Source organism: Canis lupus, chromosome 32 (assembly GCF_048164855.1).
Source record: "Canis lupus baileyi chromosome 32, mCanLup2.hap1, whole genome shotgun sequence".
Lineage (NCBI taxonomy): Eukaryota > Metazoa > Chordata > Mammalia > Carnivora > Canidae > Canis > Canis lupus.
In genome coordinates, this window is record NC_132869.1 from 24920649 (window position 1) to 24938469 (window position 17821).

At 37.8% G+C, this 17821-nt stretch overlaps 1 protein-coding gene and 1 pseudogene across 6 annotated transcripts in view; one reads left to right on the forward strand and one right to left on the reverse strand.

The window, feature by feature from the left end:
* TEX9 (testis expressed 9) overlaps window positions 1-17821 on the forward strand; it is a 196674-nt gene that overhangs the window by 65430 nt on the left and 113423 nt on the right. The gene's annotated exons all lie outside the window — the stretch shown is intronic.
* Window positions 2277-17615, reverse strand: LOC140622556 (small ribosomal subunit protein eS21 pseudogene; annotated as a pseudogene).

Genomic DNA, 17821 nt, shown 5'->3' on the forward strand with positions numbered 1-17821 from the left:
TCATTCATGCTTACTATCTTCCTGGGACTATGCTTGGCTCTTTAACTGTCTTGTTTTATTTTTTTTTTCACTTAAAAATTTAGCTATGTGTACATATAATTTTATATAAATTTGTAGGTGTGCTGACACCATACATGGTGGGAAAAGGGTGAGGGTGCTTCCCCTGCAGCTGAAGGCAAGAGAGAGGAACTTAGAAAATAACTTAAAGAGCTTAAACACATAACTTATTATGTGTTTCCCAGAGTTCGGGGGACACACACGGCTTGTGTCAGAAATATCCCTGAAAAATCTAAACAATGAGAGCTTAGAGGAAGTGGTCAATGGTTATAGTTTGGGAACTAGCTGCCCTTTTAGAGTCTGTTACAGTGCCAACAGTTTGTGATGTTTCCCAAGGACCAGATCTAGGTGTATAATGTGGAGAGAAAGTCAGCTTGGGATGGTCTCAGTTTCGGTCCAAGTGGAAGCCTCAGGAACAGAAGGCCAAAAGTGGTACCTCAGGGTATGGAAGAAATCACAAATGACTAACTGGAATAGAGATGGATTTGAGATACCCAGCAGGAGTAGTGGCAGTGGTGGTGGCAGGATTTGCAAAATAACCTCAATGCCTTCTAGGAAAGGAAAATCAGATTTACAATCTTCCAAGTCTAAATGGAGCCAGTAGCAGCCAGCCTCAGCGTCAGTTAAGTGAGAATTTTCCTGCCTGCTTTCCTCTCCTTCCTCTCTGCACTCCAGCCTTGGAGAGCTATAAAACAGTGGGAGGAGCAGCAGAAGGGTAATGGAAGGGAAGAGAAGGAGTGATCCATATTCCCTTCCCTGACTTCTGACTTCTCTGACTGCAGGCTGCTCTGGGTGCTGCAGATCTGAGCCAGATGTGGGGAGGAGAAGCCTAATATACAAATGAAGTCTGTAATTTTTTTTAAAGCTTTTATTTATTTTGAGAGAGATAGGAAGTTGCAGGGGGACAGAGGGAGAGGGAAAGAAAGTCTTAGGCAGACTCCCCACTGAGCATGGATCCTACCCCGCTAGGGTCCATCTCTGGATCCTGAGATCACAACCTACACCACCTAGGCTCCCCTGAAGTCCGTAATTTTTATTATTATGTAGGAATGAAATTTTTTGGAGGTCTGATCCTATACATATTTTTAATCTCATTATTTTTTAAATTGAGACATAATTGAAATACAACACTGTGCTAATTTCAGGTGTACAACATAGTGATTCAATGTATGTATATATTGCAAAATGATCACCACAGAAGTTTGGTTAACACCTATCACCACACATAGTTACAAACTTTTTTTTCTTGTGGTGAGATCTACTTCTGTCAACAAAAGCTTAATGTTATCAACTAGGAAAATAACCTCTAAGCAGTACCAAGTGGCTTCTATCACTCCCATATTTTTCCTTCAAATTCAACATCTGCCATAATAGAAAAGTCACTTTTTGTCCTTTCCTTCTTTCTTTAATAGAAATATACTTTGATGGCTTAGAAATCTAAATTGTATAATAGCTTTTGAATAATTTAGTATCCAGATTTCTTTGATATGAATTTATGCAGAAAATGTAGACTTGTAGTTTGTTTATTTTTATTTAAAGATCATAAACCATTTAAATTTTTTTGCTATACTTCTCTGTTCTTCCAAACTATCTACATTGGGCCCATATTAAATAATCAGAAAAATAAGTTACTATAATTTTTTTACCCTGCCTCTTCCTTAAGCTATCTCATCTGTTCTTTTGCTGCTAGACTTGAATAAGGAGCCCACACTCATTACTTTCACTTTTCCACTGCCCACTCACTGTAATCCTTCCAATTCTAGTTCACCTCTCTAATGAAACTGCTTTTTAAAGGTCACTGTTGTTCAGTCTTAAGATTCAAAGGCTCTTTCTTCAGTTCTATCTTTTTGGATCACATGCATGACAGTGCTTAATACACAGTGCCCAGTAAACAATCAGTTCTGAATTTATTTTAGTTCTATTCCCGCAAGGATTTGTTCAATGAGTACTGAATTAATAAACACATAGTATTTATTAATATTTATTAATTTACTCATTAATTTACTCATTAATAGATACTATGTGTTTATTAATAGATATATTGTTAAATTAATAAATACATAGTATTCTTTATCTGCATAAAACATTGGATTGAATAAAAATAACAGCTTTATTGAGATACAAGTCATGTGACATAAAATTCACACTTTTTCATTCTATTCTCTTTGGGTTTTTGTTATTTATTTATGACAGATATTCCACATCCTGGTCCTCTCCAGTCAGAAGTTCTTTGAAAGGATGCCATCTGCCTTGGCCAGTAGGAGGATGGAGTCATCTGATTCACCCATCCTGCAAATGGCCCCACAAACAGTGTAGGTTTTAAACTGGTGGTGAAACCTGCCTGTCACCTGGTCAGCCTCGGCCACCTTTATCTGAATGGACACATGGCCCCTGGCGCCCATGTTGCGGTTGCTGGTGGAGTATTTCTGCTGCTGGTACATGTCCACAAACTTGCCAGCATCATTGTGTGTGTCCAGGGCATGCTTGCTGCCACTGCAAATTCACACTTTTAAAGTGTACAATTTGGTAGGTTTTAGTATATTTCTAGAGCTGTGCAATCATCATCATGATCTAATTTTAGAATATTTCATCACCCCAAAAAGAAACTTCATACTCACTAGCATATACTTACCATTTTCACCTCCTTGGAAACCACTTCTCCACTCTCTGGAACTTGCCTACTCTGGACATTTCATGTAAATGGAGTAATATACAGCCTTTTGTGTCTGGCTTCTTTAACTTAGCCTAATATTTCTAATGTTCATCTATGTTGTGTGTATCAGTAATTCATTTCTTTTTATAGGGTAGTAACATTCCACTGTGTGGATTTATCACATTCGTATATGGTATCATTAGTTAATGGGCAGTTGGGTTCCTTCCACTTTTTAGTTATTACCATTACTGCTACTCTGAACATTTGTGTACAAATTTTTCTGTGGACCTAAGTTTTAAGTTCTCTTCAGTTATGCATCTAGGAATGAAAATACTGATTGGTAAGGTAACTATATTTAACTTTTGAGGAATTGCCAAACTGTTTTTCAAGATGTCTACACCATTTTATATTTTGCCAGCAGGGGTAAAAGGCTTCCAATTTCCTCATATCCTTGCCAATACTTGTTATGACCCATCTTTTTTATTATAGCCACCCTAGTGGGTGTGAAATGGTATCTTGTGGTTTTGATTTGCCTCTGCTGATGACTAACGATGTTGAACATCTTTTGATGTGCTTATTGACCATTTATTTGTCGTCTTTGGATAAATGTCCATTCAAGTACTCTGCCCATTCCTTAATTAGGTTGTCTTTTTGATATTGAGTTGTAAATATTCTTTATATATTTTGGATACCAGGCCTTTATCAGATATGTGACTTATAAATATTTTCTCCCATTCTTTGGGTTATCTTTCCACTTTCTTAATGGTGATCCTTGAAGCACAAAAAAAGTTTTTCATTTGGATGTTGAATTTATCTATTTATTACATGTGCTTTTGGTATCATATCTGAAAAAACATTGCTACTCCAAAGTCATGAAGATTTATTTCTATGTTTTATTGGTAATAGTTTCATAGTTTTAGTCCTACATTTAGGTCTATGATCCATTTTGAATTAATTTTTATATATTGTGTGTGGGAGGGGTTTTTTTTTGTTTTTTTTTTTTTGCACATGGATATCCATTGGTCCCAACACCTTTTGTTGAAATGATGATCCTTTTCCCATTAAACTATATTGGACCCTTGTTGAAAGTCAGTTGACCATAAATAGAGGATTTTTTTCCTGGACTCTTAATTCTATCCCATTGATCTGTGTGCCTGTCTTTATACCATTGATACATTGTCTTCATTGGTGTGGCTTTGTAGTAAGTTTTGAAAATGGAAAGTGTGAATCCTTCAACTTTGTGCTTTTATCAAGATTGTTTTGGCTATACAGGATTCCTTGTATTTTTGTATGAATTTTAAGATCACATGAGAGACTCCTAACTCTTGGAAACAAACAAGTGGTAGTGGAAGGGGAGGTGGGGGGTGGGGAGGGTTGGGATGACTGGTGAGGGGCACTGAGGGGGGCACTTGATGGGATCAGCACTGGGTGTTATATGTTGGCAAATCGAAATCCAATAATAATAATAAAAAAAATACAGGGCAGCCCAGGTGGCTCAGCGGTTTAGCACCGCCTTCAGCCCAGGGCGTGATCCTGGAGACCGAGGATCGACTTCCGCATCGGGCTCCCTGCATGGAGCCTGCTTCTCCCTCTGCCTGTGTCTCTGCCTCTCTCTCTCTGTGTTTCACATGAATGAATAAATAAATAAAATCTTAAAATATATATATATATATTTTATATGTATACATATAAAAAAAGATCAGCTTGTCAATTTCTGTAAAAGAAAAAAAACTAGTGGGATTTTGGTGACTGTGTTGAATCTGTAGATCACTCTGGGGAGAACTATTGGTATCTTAACAACATTAAGTCTTCCAATTCATGAATGTGAGATGTCTCTCCATTTATTTAGATCTTTAATTTTTTTTAATAATGCTTTTTAATTTCCACTGTATAGGTCTTGCTCTTTTGTTAAATTTATTCCTAAGTATTATATCCCTTTTAATGGTATTATAAATGGAATTGGTTTCTTAATTTTCTTAATTTCTATTTCAGATTATTCATTGCTAGTGTATAGAAATATAATTGATTTTTCTATATTGATCTTGTAGTCTGCAACTTTGCTGAATTCTTTTCTTAGTTCTAATAACACATTGTGTGAATTCCTTAGGATTTTCTTTTCTTTTTTTTTTAAAGATTTATTTATTTATTCATTCAGAGAGAGAGAGAGAGAGAGAGGCAGGCAGAGACACAGGCAGAGGGAGAAGCAGGCCCCATGCAGGGAGCCCGATGCGGGACTCGATCCTGGGTCTCCAGAATCATGCCCTGGGCTGCAGACGGCGCTAAACCACTGCGCCACTGGGGCTGCCCAGGATTTTCTATATACAAGATTGTGTACAAATAAAATATAGATAGTTTTATATTTTCCAAATTTCCTTCTGTTATAGATTTCTAATTTTATTGCATTGTTGTTGGAGAACAAACATACTTTGTATGTTTCCAATCCTTTTAAATTTGAGGTCTGTTTTATGGCCTAACATAGGATCTTTCCTTGAGCCCACTTTAGAAAAATGTGTACTCTTCTTTTTTCCCTTACAGTTAATATCAGTGTGTGTGTATGTGTCGTGTGTGTGTGTGTTTTATAGAAGAAAGAGAAGAACAGATGCAAAGCTCTCAATTCTTAGCTATAAGAATTCAGATTGCAAGCAACATATCCAACTATTTAAATGATCACTAAGTTGCATAAGAACAGAAAACTGCTGCAGTCCAGCCTAAGTCAGTAGAAAGAATTGACTTCTATACTAAATTTTGAAGAAAATGGTTATAGATGTGAAGGAGGAACAATAGTTTTATTTGGATCTGGATGGTGTATGGCATGACACATTCCAATAATTGCTTTTCTGGAGTGAGATACAATATTTATTTCTAGGGTGAAATATACTGGATTTTGAACCTCTAGGGACATCACCTAAATTGAGATTAGGTATATGAGTAAAGAGGATAATATTCTTCAGGTCCATCACAACTATCAGAATGAAAACAACTTGCATATGATTAAATAATAATGCTTATAAGTGACCATTGCTTGGCTAAGGCTGGGGATGATATGAAAGCCTCATAATTTCGTCTGAATGGGGGACCCATTTTCAATTCTGATTGTAATGAGGAAGTGATACTTTTGGCTCAGGGAAATGTTCTCTATAATGTGTTATTCTATAACTAGGGTAGGGTTGCCTGATATAATACTGTAACCTCCAACTTTACACGCTCCTCCTCCTGCCACATGCCATATTCTGGTACTCTCAGTAGGGGGATGTGACCTACCTCTGAATACCAGGAACTTCTCATGTTTCAGAAAGCAGACCAGAAGGACAGTAGTTCTACAGGAGGAACTTCTGTGCCCAGGAGAGAGAAGGTGGCAAGAGAGCCAAGACTCCTGTCCCTGAGAAGTGGAAATTGGTTTCGTTTTTCATTTGTTTCTGCATGGTGGGAAAAATGATACAGAAGAGCTAGCTAGGGCAAACCTTGTAGGTATAAAAAGGGAGAGAGAATTCATGCTGCACGTGTGTGTGTGTATGTGTGACATTTAGTGTATGATATGATGGTTCTGTGTACTATGGCAGGTAATCCAAAAAGACTCTTAGAATTTGGCCAATCAGTCTTTTCATGGGGTAGGGAGTCTAATGAAGCACAGTTTTCCTGAGAGGTCTTCTCCCCAGCTGCTCAATCAATGTTTTGTCTTTTATTTACTTGTTGTCTTAGATATTACCCTGTATAAATATAAAGTGACTCTCCTCCTCAGGAGTTTGTTGTATAAACTTGAGAATGGTAAACATAGCTGCCTTCCTAGAAATACAAAGCCATACAATCACACAGCTGGAAGAAACCTCCGATAACTTCTTATGAAAGCCAATGCTCTCATCATGTCTGGAGATAAGGAACCTCAGGCCCAGAGAAGTTACATTATTTCTACAAGGGCATCCAGATACTTAATGGTAGGAACAAATATGGGGTTTACTGTAACAGAAGTAGAGTTACCTACCATTTAGTATTTTATTACAAGTAAGAAATATATAAACCAGTCACAACCTGGCTCACCTGGCATATAAATGCAGTACCAAGAAGGAATAAACTAAACCAAAAGTCAAAAGGAAGAAAAGTGTCCTCAAGTGGCATTGCAAAATCAATCTTTTTTCATGACATAGCTCTCACATCTTTATCGGAAATGGCACTTACCTTGCAAAACTGTCTCTATGTTACCCTAAGGAGTTTAGAATTCCCAAGGGTTTCTGTAAGATAATACATGCCTGTATAGAAAAACTATAAGCACCTGGGTGCTCAGTCAGTTAACTGACTCTTGATTTCGGCTCAGGTCATGATCTCAGGGTTGTGGGGTCAAGCCCCACATGCAACATGGAGCCTATTGGGATTCTCCCTCTCTCCCTCTACCCTGATCCCCCCCCCCCCACAAAAAAAGGAAAAAGAAAGAAAGAAGGTATTTTAAGAGAGCATTTCTCTAGCAATGCTGTTTATCTGTTTCTTTTATCTACTCTGGATATTGGAATTATTATTATAAAACTCAAGTAGGTCCCACTTAGCCCAGTGAAGGCTATTTAACTTAGGATTTTATGAAACTAGTGGTAGATGTGTTGAAAATAACTAAATAGTATAACACTAGAATGAGAACTAGCTACTTTTTAATATATTTTAAAATATATACCAGAACTGAAAACACCATAAAGCAATGATTCTTAACTTTTTGGACTTTTTTTGAGAGCCTGATGAAAATCACTGAGAAGTTTTCCAGAAAATTTTATATATACAAGAAGTTTTATTTATACTTCACTAAAGTATATAGTGATATAGGCCCCAAAGTCTATCAATGAACCCAAGATAAGGACCTCTCCTTCAGCCATTTTAGCTAAGGAATGGGTCTCTGTTCTGGTCCAATGTGCATAGCTTCCTGCATCTCCTTCCTGCATAACTGCATTCTTTGTGTGTGTGTGTGTGTGTGTGTGTGTGTGTGTGTGTGTGATGTCAGTCTCTAGTTTCAGGGGCTTTCATATTTCTCATTACTCACTCTGTTGGTAAAAACTCTAAGTCCCTCTTAAGAACTGCCATTATGGGTGTGTTGCTTCCACTCTGAGAAGTATTACAAAATTCAGTCTGCCAATTTTACTTGTCAATACTAAGAATGATTTTAATTCTTTCTTTGACCTTGTACCTTTCTCTTTGTGTGTCTAATTTCTAATGGTTCCATATTCTCTCCGGATGGGGAGGGAGGAATTATATATTGTGTATGTATGCTGTATGTAATTAAGGTAGTCATATAATTTTTTTTAAAGATTTTATTTATTTATTCATGAGAAACAGAGAGAGAGAGAAAGAGAGAGAGAAAGAGAGAGAAAGATGCAGAGACACAGGCAGAGGGAGAAGCAGGCTCCCTGAGGGGAGACTGATATGGGACTCGATCTCAGGACCCCAGGATCATGACCTGAGCAAAGGCAAAAGCCCAACCACTGAGCCACTGAGGTACCCCAGTAGTTGTATAATTTATAATCAAAATTGGTACACCTGGAGAATAAATAAGTGCTATCAGTAACTACTCATGAACATCCAGTGCTGTCCTGGCAGACCAGATGGCCTGGTCTGCCAGGACAGCACTGGATGTTCATGGGTAGTTAGTCTCAAACTGAAATGCTGCTTGGTTTTCCACTGCTCTTATAGCTTTGGCATGTATCTTCCTCAAGGATTTTGTGAGGAATAGCTGGAACTAGGAAATAAAGAAGCCTCCAAGGTGAATTTAAAGCTAGAACCTAGTGTAGTCTTTCTAATATGTGCAGGACAAAGTCCAAGCAGATTTGTGACTTGTCAGTGGCTACTGAAGCTACTTTTTGCCTTCAGCCTGCCTGATATGTTAACTTCTGGTGTTGCAGCAGGCACAGGAACTAACCTGTGATTTTTTTTTCCTATTCCTATTTCTTAGTTCCTATTCCTGGTAAACTAAATTCCAGTATGTAATTCATGGGTCAGATTTCTTAATGGATGTGAATGGTTAGTGAGCATGAAATGGTCAAACAAGAATGCACCGGAGCTACAATAACCAGGCTCTACATTGGACATTAACACTCAAACCTTCAGTTCCAGGGCACATCCAAAACACAAAACACACAGGTGGCAAACCAGAGAGCTAAGAGCAGAGCACAGAGCATTCAAGAAGCAACTACTGCCTGAGCCAGGGAACACAGACTCAGTGCAGGACTGAGATGGAAAGTGGGAGCAGAAGAAAATTTTTGTGGACATCATCAGAAAGTCACCTTCAGCAATTCAGTGACAATCATTCTGTGCTTAAAAGAAACTTTGGGTATTTGTAAATTCAAGGAGAAAAATACTGTAACCAGTATTAAGAACGTTACATAAAGAAGTAACTGTTTGAGGGCGAAGCCAGGTATGATAAAGGAAATTGGCAGAATATGAAAAAATAGGAGAGGAAGGATCTGAACTAAGCCAGACCAGAGGAGAAATTATTCTTCTAACCACCTCAGCTAAAGTATTACCCTGAGAATCAATATCATAGTTCCATAAAAGCTAGTGTATAATTTATTAAATATATCCATAGTTAACACTCTTTCAGTCATGCTCAACCAATAATTTTGCTATCAAGAACGGATTTGAGTAATGCTGGCAGATCCCCAGGACTTGCTGTACCTTAAATAATGGTTAGACTCAGATTTCTCAGAGCCTAAAAACTATAGGGATAGGAAACAGCTAAGTGATTGCAGGGGTTAGGGGAGGGTAGGAGAGAGGTTAACTACAAAGCAGTCACACATAAGGGAATTTGGGGAGTGATAGAACTGCTTTATATCTTGATTGTTGGGGTAAGTATATAATTGTAGGCATATATGTGAAAATTCATAGAAGAGTACATCACAAAGAATGAATTTTACCATATACAAGTTTTAAATATATTATACCGTATATAAATAAGAGATTTAAAAATAAAAGCATCCAGGACTTTATAGGTAAAACTAGATAAACAATATCCCCTTCAATGCCCTCCTTGCCTTTCTAAATTGTCGCTTTAAAATGTTCATATCTTCCTTATGAACACAAAGGTATATTTGTCTTTCCATATGCAGACCTGTTGTAGGCCTTATGACAGTAGGAACAGAACATGGAATAGTTACATGGGACATGTAACTTGAAGCATCAAAAATTCCCTTACACAGTAATAAACAGAACCTCTTAGTACTGATATTTCTTGATGTTTGAAGTAATAGTATAAGAGGACAGATAGGGAAGTAGAGGAAGGTGACATATGAACAGAGTCCTCAAAGATGTGAAGAAGTGAACCACAATGTGAAACTCTAAGGAAGGGTGCTCTAGTCAGAGGGAACAGCTAGTGCAAAAGCATTGGGCACATGCTTTAGGTTTGCTAATTGGCAAGAACACCAATGTGGATAGAAAGGAGTAGGCAAGAGATGGGGAGTAGCCAAATTGCGTGGAGTCTGATAAGCCTAAACAAGTAGTTTTAGTTTAAGTATGCCTGGAAGCCATTGAGACTAAGGGAATTATCTGGTCTGAGGTGCATTTTTAAAAGATTGCTGGTTGCTGTATGAAGAGTAGACATTTGAGGGTAAGTACGGAAGCAAAAAAGCCATTGCAACTATGTAGAAATGGTGGTTGCTTAGGAACACTTTACTGTGAAAGAAGTAGATAAGAGGGAAAGCTTTACTCTTTTACCTGGCCAGAACCCCATCTATGGTTCATCATTGCAATGATAAACTTAATATTATCTTAGGATTCCTTAAGCTCCTGGACCTTAAATAGGCATGGTAATAAATACAGAAATGCTTCTAGACAACTTGAAAGCTAGCTAAAGTTGGAGACAAGGAATTTTTTGTGGCTTGAAAGCACATAATTATATGATTTTCTCCAGCAATGTTCAGAAGCCCAAGTGAATGAATGAAGAAGGCAGATGATTTAATTAATCAAGAGTCAAGGCTTTTGTCAGATATGTGTAAGACATAAAGGAGCTATGATAATATAACCATAATTCACACTAAACTATTGATATCTTAGTCCAGTACATAATCCTATCACAAAAGAATATCACATGATAAAGAGAGGAAAATGTGAAGGATGGTAAGAGGACAGTAAAAAGAACGGTAAAGAAAAATGAGATGAAGGATGATAAAGAGAGGTTGGAGAGTATATGAAGAATGGCACAAAGTACCATCTAACAAAAATAAATTATGAATGGTGCACATCAGGTCTTTTAGGATAGTAGTCCTTCCTAGAAGTCCTCATATTATATGGTTACACATGTATAATTTACCTTAGAATAGTTCATTAGGGACAGTATGATTTTTAATTTTAATCTATACCCCAGGCAGGCTAATTAACATTGAGTTGAGTATACTCACATCAAGAGTGTACAGAAAAAACAAATACCAACCAAGAAATGTTAAAGATTATTTTTTATTGGTAAAATACATAGAATTCAAAGTATATGGATTGGCTAGGAATATTGTACTAACATTTCCACAGTTATAGTGACAGGATATGAAAATCTGGTGAATGGGAATCTCTGGGTGGCTCAGCAGTTTGGCGCCTGCCTTCAGCTCAGGCTGTGATTCTGGAGTCCCAGGATGGAGTCCCACATCAGACTCCCTGCATGGAGCCTGCTTCTCCATCTGCCTTTGTCTCTGCCTCTCTCTCTCTCTCTCTGTGTCTTTCATGAATAAATAAATAAAATCTTTAAAAAAAAATCTGGTGAACCCATTAGTCTCCACCCATTGGAATGGTATTCTATGCTTAGAATTCCAATTCATTTTGTATACAAGCCACTTAAAAAGAATTTTGTGGCTTGGCTTTGACTAGATTAGCTCAATCATGTTGCATTTGCCTTGAGCGAATCCTTCATGCAAGTTACTTGCTCAAATGCTTAAGAAGACAGAAAGCTGGGGCTTTAGAAAGCTTACACTGCAGGTTGTGTGAATATTTTTACTTCTGCTTCCTAATAAAAATGTGTAAATGTGGCAGAATTTGACCTAGAACTTGATTGTGATATAAAAACCACATGATAAATTGTGGAGAAAGGGACTGATAATCTCCATCTACCTCTAACCATTGGAAGCTTCCAATAGAGCCTAAAATCAGGAATAATCACACTGGCTTAAGTCATTTTGGAAATACACCAGGTTAAACAGTCTATTTTATAAGGGTTTTCCTTCTTTGGTAGATGAGTATGTGGTCTCTCCTCTGTGTATTGAATATATCCTTGTGGAAAAAACAAAAGGTAAACCTGAAAGAAAAGTTAAAATCATGCAGTCTGCTTCTTCATGTTGCATATGGAGAAATTAAGGCTCAGAAAGATTGTTACATTCTCAAGGATAATGGTCAAAGCTAGTTAGTAGTAAAGACAGAACTATGTTTTGGGTCTTATGACCCAGAAATCTCATTGCCACATTAGTAGAGCCATATATTCCAAACCAAAACACATGAGATGTGTGATCTAGAAAGTTTGATATGACTTATGGAGATGATGGGACAGAAGAAAAGATTCCAAAGGTTTTAGTGAAACACCCTCATGCTTTTTAGCTATCCTACCTCTCCCGTCTAATGCATTTTCCCACGTCCATGATTCCATATTTTCTAATCTCCTTTAGCCATATTAGGAAGTTACTCAGTAGCAAAATTGGGGGATCCAGCAGTATCACACATTAGCTCTTTCTTCCCATGTCTGCATTCTCTCAAAATATAGGTCACGGGATCCCTGGGTGGCACAGCGGTTTAGCGCCTGCCTTTGGCCCAGGGCACGATCCTGGAGATCCGGGATAGAATCCCACGTCAGGCTACCGGTGCATGGAGCCTGCTTCTCCCTCTGCCTGTGTCTCTGCCTCTCTCTCTCTCACTGTGTGCCTATCATAAATAAATAAAAATTAAAAAAAATATATAGGTCACAGAAGCAATGTGTTTTCTTTTGTCTTAAGGATGCATAATGAATTCTCCTATTTGTCCAAACTGACCACTTACTGATCTCTGGCTTACATGTAAGATATTGCAAATGCTGGAAAAATAGATAAAACAAGACCATTTCATGGTCTGACTACAGCCTGTGTTAATAACGGAGTTTTTAAATTAATATTTTTTTGATCTGAGTTTAGTGATTTATCTAGAGTCCTAGACTTTCTTCACCTCTGTGTTTTGTGAATGTGAACTTCCCGTTGGTACAAGGTGCCACCATGATCCCTTCACTCACGTCTGAAGGTCTAGGAATGAACATAGGGTCCCAAATTATCCAACACGCTAGGTATCGTTAGTGAGAAACTATAAATGATTCCTGATAGCCACATAATTTGATGAATTAGATTTAAAAAATAGAGACTCTTCAAGTTGAAAAGGGTGTTAAAGATCCTTGAAGCTAACTGTCCCTGTCAAGGGGTCATTCAGCCTCTGCTTATACACTATCACTTGTCACTGCCTAAAATGCTCTTTTTCCAGAGAACATTATTCCAATTTTGGGTAACTGTAACTGCTAGAAAGTTCTTATTTGAAAGAAATCCTCTCCTTGTGAGTTCCACCCACTAGCCTTTTTTTCTATGGTTTCTTTGGTGTCATGATGAATACATGAATTTTTTCTCTTACATATTAGCCCTTTTGATATGTCAAAGTAGTTTCCATGTCCCCCATCACAGCATTAAAACAAAAACTTAAAGACAAATATCTTTACTGAATAACCCAAAATGAACTCATGACTTTTCTTCTGATTATGTTATTATACATCTGATATATAAAACATCTGATGTTGGGGCACCTGAGTGACTCAGTCGATTAAGTGTCCAACTCTTGGGTTTTGCTCAAGTCATGATGTAAGAGTTCTGAGATGGAGCCCTGAATCCCCTGTCAGGCTTTATGTTTAGCATGGTGTCTGTTTGGGATTCTCTCCCAATCCCTCTCTCCCCAACTCTGCCCCTCTCCGCCCCCCCCTCTAAAATAAATAAATAAACTATTAAAACAAAACAAAAAAACAAAAAACACCCCATCTGATGTTAAATGTTTTTAAAATTTTTATTAAGTTTTTATATATGTAATGTTTTAAACAGAACTATTTCAAAATTACAGATAAATATTGCAGTTTGGATGTGCCCAGAAACAGAAAAGAATTTGAGTGCAAACAGATTATTTTGGAAATGCAGAATATTTTAGGGTAATATTTTAGGGAAGTAATACAAGGAAGAGAATCTGGCCAATGAAGGGTATGTTTTAAGCCAGCTATAGCAGTAGGAAACTAGACAGAAATTTCATGGAGAACCCCTGGAAAATGCTGCAAAATAAATGCCTCAGAGTTATGCTACCTTAGGGGTGAACGAGTACCTTAGCATTTTTAGCCCACTTACAAGCAGTTTTCTGCCGGTTTCAGGCACAGAGAAAGCCATTAGAAATTGACTAGAGTACTACATGGGACACTGACAGCATCTGAGATAATAAGCAAAATAATGATAATGATAATTATTAATGATTAACATTTTTATATACTTCCATTTGGAATTTTTCCTATACGTATACTTACCCGAATATAAATTATCATAAAAATGTCCTCTATGATATTAATTTGCAGACTGCTTTGACACTTAGTAATACCATATATTACATCTTTCTATGTCAATAAATGTAAATCTACTCATGTCATCACTAATGAGGATATGTTATACTATAATTTATTTAATTATTTCCCCAGTTGGACATTTAAATTGGTTCCAGGTTTTTGCTCTCTTGAGGGAAATGCTTTTTTTCAGTTTCATTTGCACAATGAATTTATATTTGGTCTGGTTGCCGCTTGACTATATGTTTATTATGATAATGCTTACGAGATATAAACAGTGTGGGAAAGAGTGCTTGTGTATTCAAGTGCCAATGATTCATGCTTGCTTTACAGTTCAGAAATATTACTTAATACAGGTAAGTTTGAATTCAAAATACTATAATGTGTCTTATTATGCACAAGATATCTGATATATCACAAGATACATCCACTTAGGTTACAGAGATTCAGTTTTATGTGTGTCATTTAACACCACTACCACAAGTTAGGATCCATTGTTTTCTATTTATGAATATTGGTTTGGATTTTAGCTGAGTACTTCCAGCCCAGAGCCATCATGAGTTCCCACATACAGTTATGTAGTTGGAACACTTTCTTTTCCCCCTTAGAGTACTTGTCACTTGTTAGTTTATAGCAGTACCAAATTACACATCATCTCCTCATGATCTCAACTTGTTCAGTGGGTGTGATATTATCTTAGGTTAAAATTCCTGGGAAACAGACTGAGATGAAGATTTGCATGCAGGAGGCTTAACAGGGAGTATTCTCAGAAACATTCTGAGAAACATAACCTCACCTCATCTGGATTCTGTTTCCTCTTTTTTTTTCCTGGAGAAATTTATAAGAAGGTTAATGGGGAAAATTCTAAATCCTGACATTGCATTTGAACCTGACATTCATCATCTCTCTCCTCTTGCATACCTTCTGTATCCTCTTAACATTCAAATAGCCCTTCTATGGGCTAGGTGGCTTGTGTGGTAGGGCTATCCAGACTCTCATCCTGGAGGGATCTGAGCCTCTAGCTGCCATATCTGTCTTAGGCTGTGGATGTTGCATTTGTCTTTTTGCCAACAAAATTGGTTAGGCAAGTTATCAAGAGATGTTCCAGTGGATCAGTTAAGTGCTAAATAGTCTTCCTTTCCTGCATTGTGTAACAGTTACTTCTACCTTATCTGAGCCAATTACCTGGCCAGTATGGGGAATCTTTTTCTTGTCTGCTAGCCTCTTAGCAAAAAGGAATGGGAAATAACCAGGTGGTAGCTTAAAGTTTAATGAGATCCTTACTACACTGTCCCTTTATGGAAGTATTTCCTTTAAGCAGACTGGAAACTCCAGGCCTGCAGAGCATTTAGTTGTGGTGACTGGCAGCACTTGGAGCGCTACTGAGAAAAGCTACTCCTACTTCCACAACCTTAGAGTCCCCTGTTTGAAAAATATCACTATACAGTGATCATTGATTTAAAGTGTTAGGCCCATCCTGAAGGATAATCCCCCATCTTCACATGATGCTATGCTTTCAAAAGTCTATTCCACCCATCAGGCCTGCAGGTTTTGGGGGATGCAGTGTGTGACAAAACCAGGAAATCCCATGGTCATGGGGCTGCTGCCACATCTCATTTGTAAAATAGCTCACTTGGTCTGAGATAATGACCTCATATAATGGTAGTGTCTGAGGCACTTTGGGCAGGGAAATTAAACCCATACCTGAAATAGATGTCAATATTTAATATGGATGGGGTGTCTCAGCAAGCACCAGACAACTGGACCCTTAAAAACTTTACTGACATGGATAAAACTGAATTTTCATAGGATTTGTCTCCTATACTCTGATGTACACGTGTCTTACCAAGATGTATGTAGTACTTGCCCATTTCTTAGTCATTAAGTCTATCTACCATGATACTGCTAATGTCATAGAACACTATTATCTGTGGGATGTCCAGATGGTCCAGATATTTTCCACTATGTAATAACAGAGTGTAGGAGAATTAACTTAGCTCTGGGAGAGACTATTAATGTACTGTGGTCTTCCCAATGTAGAGACAAACTGCGTATGCTCTTCCTGACTGTTAGATATCGAAAACAACACATTCTCCATATTAATGGCTTCATACTTCTTATCAGGGGCTATGTTAATCTGCTACAACAAAGATATCACATCCATCACAGTAGCTACAGTTGACTGTTACTACTTAATTAAGTTTGAGATATTAATTACCTTGTGTTTTAGGGGCCAGACATAGGGTTGCAATGGATACCACCAAGCTTCAAGTCTTTGAAGATGTTAATAGTCACTGCCTTTCTCCTTGAAGCAGTGTTGTTTTTGATTTTACAATCTTTCAAGAGTAGGAAGGGCAATTCCCAAGGTTTCCATTTGGCCTTTTCTATTATAATGGGTCTGGAAGCCCTTGTGAGAGTTCTGCCAATTGCTGAGTATGTCCATTTCAATTATGTGTTTAGGTAGCAGGGAAATGACTATTAGGTCATTCTATGCTTATTTTTATTTTTGGAACTAATGGACTCACTGTGAGATGGACTTGGGCCAAGACTCCACTTATTACCTGACCTCCTTCCTTATTTTAACTGAAGCGTCATGATAACACTTTGGGTCATTGGGTATTCAACTCTGTGTTCATTCAGACCTTGTATCCAATATCCCTCAAAAACTGTTATGTAGTCCTTTTTCTCAGTTTATAATTACCAAAGGAAAGTCTTTTTGGGAAAGGACTGGGGAAATCACTATAGTATGTATTTGCTATTGAATTTTAGTCTTCTTCCTCAAGGGACCTGGCCTTTCCTTTAACTGATGGGTTGTAAGTCGGACAATTGCCTCAGGTCTGGAAACTAGACAAAGGATTATATCTTCCCACTGGGTCATGTGACCTGAATCTTTTGCTCAACCAGTGATATATACCCTTGATTGTTGTATATATTAAGCAACACCCTTGTTGGATCCCTATATGTCTTGGTCCTGGACACACGTTCTGTTAAATATCTCCATAGGTCGTCATGGGTCAGGCTCCTCTGGTTCCCTTTCTATCCTCACCGCCCAAGAGAATAATTACACCTACCTTGCCTTTGACAATTAAATGCTTCCGCTTGGCCTCTCCTATTCCAAGATCATACTGTTGCTATTAAAGAGCCTATTCTGTTACAGATTCTCCTGCTGTCAGCCCCTTCTTCCAGAGAACAGGTACTACTGGGTTTCTCCCTACTGCCTCTGGCCACCCTCACCAATGGCTTTCTTATTATCTTGATAAATGGAATGTCCTCAAGGCCATACCAAGGAACATAATTAGCTGTTGAATTTTCCACTTCATTTAACACAGGCCACTGCTTTTCCAAGCTTCTAAGAGCCATGCCAGCAACTTACTAGAACTGGATGTCAAGATACTTGCCAGAGTGTTAGACCAAATGTCATGGGAAAGTGTTTCTATATCAACAAACTCTGCCTTATTCTGCTTTATATTTCGCTCCCCTGATTCAGCACCTTCAAGACGAACTTCCTGCAAACATTTCTGGTTCTTACTGCTGCATTTTATTGAGTAAATCATTGTAGCTCACCT